Source organism: Solanum verrucosum, unplaced genomic scaffold, assembly GCF_900185275.1.
Source record: "Solanum verrucosum unplaced genomic scaffold, falcon-dt-bn FXZP01000194.1, whole genome shotgun sequence".
In the NCBI taxonomy this organism is placed as follows: domain Eukaryota; kingdom Viridiplantae; phylum Streptophyta; class Magnoliopsida; order Solanales; family Solanaceae; genus Solanum; species Solanum verrucosum.
In genome coordinates, this window is record NW_026020416.1 from 520,158 (window position 1) to 525,033 (window position 4,876).

Below are 4,876 nucleotides of genomic sequence, written 5' to 3' on the forward strand. Positions count from 1 at the left end.
GATTGCATTCATATCTAATGATGGTTGATATTGGAAGACTGTACGTTGCTCTAAATTAATAACCAATGTGTATTATTGAGAACGTGGGATGCTACATTGATCCTGAAAAGATGACTAATATTGTATATGTTTGGTATATGCCTGTTTTATAATGTTGTGGTTACTTGCATGTGTTTCAATTATTGGGATAACCACGTGATCCTACCAGTACAATGTGGTTGTGTACTGATACTGCACTTGCTTGTTCTTTGTTGAGTACAAGGCATCTTCAGGCGGCTATTGATAGACCTTAGCTAGGTGACTATTGATCGTGACCGAATTCAAGGGTGAGCTAGTTCTTTCAGGCTGCCATGGATCTCTCTTGTTTAAATCCATTCTTTTCGGACTCAGACTATTTGTTTAAGGTGTTTGTTTAGTTTCGGGGTTGTACCCCTTGTTCTTAGACTTGTCGTTAGTAGAGTTTTGGTACAATGACTTTCATGTTCTAGGGGTTGTTCATCCGCATTAGTTTGATTAGTTGTTGTTAAAACCTTGGAGTTTATGGGCACTCCAATTTTATAGTCATTTAAACCTGCTTCCGTAACTTTAAATGCCTTAGTTTTCATAAAATTTGTTTGTTTGTGTTGTAGTAATGGTTCTCCCACCGGAGGGTTTGTGTGAGTGTCAATCACGACGGTCTGGATCATGACAAAGTTGGTATCAGAGCCATAGGTTCCTTGATCTCATTGTACCAAAATGAGTCTAGTAGAGTCTTGAGGAACGGTACGATGACGTTCGTACTTTTCTTCGAGAGGCTATAGGACTTTAGGAAAAACTCACTTATTTCTACTCTTTCGTGCTATGACTTAAATCCAATTGGTATCTGGGTGATACAAACTGATATCTTTCCTCCTTCACTCTATGGTCCGAGCTAGAGTAACAACATCGGTAACACCATCACTAGCAAGAGAGGATGTGTATAGACTACCGACAGTTGAATATGATCACCATTCAGAACAAGTTTCCATTGCCTCGGATATATGGCTTTTTTGACCAATTGCAAGGTGCACCAGTTTTCTCTAAGAATGATTTAAGGTCTGATTACCATCAGTTATAGGTTGAGGCGGTTAAGAATTGGGTTCGACCGAGTTCTATGATTGAAATCAGCAGTTTTGTGGGGCTCGCTAGCTACTATTGTCGCTTGTGGTATGAGTTGAGTCCAATTGGTATCTCAACGAAGTGAACTAGACGTCGTAGTCCCAGCTGAAGGGACACAAGCAAGTTAATTGGAACTGAGAAAGTTCCAATTGGTATCTGGCCTTAGGAGTCGTATAAGGCATAGATTATCAGTAATGGTCGTCTATGGAACGAACTAATTAAAGAATTTGGACTTGTCTGCAAGTTGTAACTACTTGAGTGTCGTGAAACTTATGTGAAAAGAAAGTCATCACGAGATTAGGTACAAGGGTCTAGATAAATTACGATGTGGTTCATAAGCGAGAAATCTGGACGTGTGTTGTAACCAACTGATAACCGTGTGAGAGTTTGGGTGTATCCTAGGGATATGTGTGTGGTAGTGTTCAAACGATGTAAAAGGATTCTAAAGTGTGTACTTCATTGGGTTGACCAAGGGGTACACAATGATTGTCCTAGCTAAAGGGATTTTCTTAAATGCATAGTTATAGCTGAGAAATCTAGGGGAAATATAGAAAAGAAAGGAACCCCAGAAATTGTTGGCAGGAATTCTGTTTCCGTCGAAGACGCTGGGGCGAGATAATCTCGCCAGCGCGAGACCGGCAGTGCGAGATTTCTCCCGCCAGAACGGGACATGGCAAGACAGAATCTTAGCCCTGTCTCCTATGTTTTCCCCTAGTCACAATTATGGACCCCGAATCGTACCCGAACTAACCCCTGCGATCTAATTTAGTGTTCAGCAATCGAATATATGTTATAATGTGTGTTAAAATTGTGGAGAACCTGGCATATGAGGAGGAAATCAGCAAGGCCATGGAGGCAGGGGAAATGGTAATGCAGATAGAAGAGTAGTGCAACCAGGTGAGGAGGTTGCCCGTCAAGACGACATGGCTCAGTTATATGCTTTTCTGAACAAGACCAAGTTTGAGGTGTGTGATGCAGTGGTCACTAGTGTTACTCTTGTCTGTGCCCGGATGGCTATTGTTTTGTGTGATATGGGTTCTACTCATTCGTACGTGTCAGTTCAATTGCCTTAGGATTTGATGTGGTTTGTGATACACTTGATGCCAGTTGAAGAGACAGTCATAGTCACCCATGTATATCGTGTTGTCCTGTTGTGTTTATGGATTTTCAGATTTTGGTTGATTTAGTTATGATGGATATGACTGACTTGATATAATCTTAGGCATGCCTTGGTTATCCCCCTATTATATCGGGCTTAATTGTAATACTAAGTCGGTAACTCTAGAGATCCCCGGTAGGGAAAGATTAGAGTGGGAAGGGGTATACAAGCCTAAGCTAGCTAAGATCATATCCTCCATTCAGGTTAGGAAACCAGTAGGGCGGGGTTGTTTGGCTAATTTGGCTCATGTTTGGGGTGTTGAGGTTGAGTCTCCCTCTATTGAGTCTTGGTGTCTTAGTTTAAGGAAGTGTTTCCTATGGATTTGTCTGGTATTCCTCCGGATAGAGATATAGATTTCTGCATTGACTTGGAAACTGGCAATCGCCCCGTTTTCATCCCTCCGTATCGTATGGCTCCAATAGAATTAAGAGAACTTAAGGCTCAAAACCAAGAGCTTTATGATAAAGGTTTCATCCGTCATAATGCTTCCCCGTGGAGTGCTCATATCTTGTTTGTTAAGAAGAAGGATGGTGGTATGAGGACTGGTGAATTTATCGTAAGCCATTAAGGAGTGGATTGATACAGAAATGACCAGCTTATGGATAAAGAAAGTCCCATTGAGTATATCTGAGTGAAGGAAATTGAAGTATTTAGCAAGAAGGTGCATATAAAATGGGGTTAGTCCTTTGAATTTGATGAGTTTACCTGAGTTTGAGGCGTAGTGTTGATAAAGGTTGACTTCGTAGTGATAGTCAAGGATGACAGAGCGTAATGACAATAATAGTTCGTGATGGATTGTGACGGGATGCAACACATAATAAAATTGTTGGTTAAGTGAATTTTTTGTATAGTAATTACGAATTGGGAGTATCCAAGGTCGTGGTTTTCTAATACTTGGTGAGTAACGTGGTTGTATGAAAAATTATGGGAGATGGTAGGACACCACTCAAATAGATTGTTAAAGAGCGAAAGTTATAATAAAGGAAAATATAGTAGAATGTAGTACAACCTTTAGAGAGAGGCGAGAACAAAAATATTTTATTGGATTCTTAAGGCTAAAGAGATATCTTCAGAGAGGTAGATAATTGGGTTTAGAGACATGTGATTTCATTGTTTTGTTGTGGCTATGGTAATAGTGTCATGGGTCCATCAGATATGTTAAAAACTATTGAAAAAGACTTGAGAAAGGATTGTGCAGAAATTAGCTTGAGTGTGATGATAAGTGCTTGTCTTTGTTTTTGAATTTAGTAATGGGTACGATTGGATTGTTAGCAAAAGATATTGTAAGATCGATGCAGATGCGATCAAGGATAAGCAAAGATATATGAATTCATAAAAAATTTTAAGGTATAAGCTAATGTTGATAGATAAGGGGATTGTGTTATACGATTGAATTTACAATTCAGATTTTTCATGGTAAGTCTACATTCGTGGTGATATATTTTGTTAATGCATGAATTTGTAAGGTGAGAAATGATCAATTGTATCAGGTATTGAGCCTTGAAAGGACTTACACCTGGGTTGAGTCATAAGGTTGATTACTATTGATTGTTAAGTACCTAAGAAAGATTTCAACTAAAAGGTGTTGGTTTATAATAAGGTAAATGGTCAGAGTGTTTATGATGGTTGTTAGTATTGTGAGTATGATTCACTAGTTATGCTCTCGTGTGTTTTCACTTTGGTGGGTGGATCCCTAGTGGTGGATCAGGGGTACCAAATCATGCGATGTTCTCTTGGTTGAGTAGGAAGATTGGGAAGATTTGGTTATTTCAAATGACTTATGTGATGTTGTCTTGAAGTTATTAAAGTATTTCAGTGGTTTTACGTATATTACCTTGCTTATGAGAATCCATAAAAGAGTTACCCTGCGTAATCTATGGTTGTCCGACAATCTTAACTTTCATCTAGTCGTTGAGGTTATGTATCGATTATGTGTGGTTGAATGTGGGGATTATTGAATCCAATTCTATTGTTCTTAATAGGCAATCTACTATTGCTAGATCCAACATTCGATAGTGTGTTAAAGGACTTGTATGCTTGGACATATCCCTCAATGAGTATCTGATGTTTAAAGATCAAATGTTTGTAACTTAAGCTTATGGAAATTTATGTTGTGAGAATGAGATGTTGATAAGAACTATGATTGTTTGGGTATTATGAGTGTGTGTTGGTTGGTTTAGGTTCACTTCTATTTGTAGCGAGTATTAACTTGGAATTTTATCATGCTTAAGTGCTAAAGGATTCGTCCGGATGATTGTGTCATGTCCTTGTTAATATGTTACAGACATGTGTACAATGAACCTTGGTGGTTATTAGGAATCGCTTTGTGGTTAGCTAAGTGTACATACAACAATAATTATCACTCGAGTATTGTGATGACTTCATTTAGGCATTGTATGAGAGGATGTATAGGTATTCAATTAGTTAGCTTGGGACAAGGATTATATCATAAAGTGAGACTCAGTGTTGTTAAACAAGACCTTCGGTGTGAGGAAGAACCAGTTGAAGTTCTTGATCACGATGTCCGGAAGCTAAGGACATGCGAGACAAGTATCTCCAGTAATTCGACGTTTCAGATAC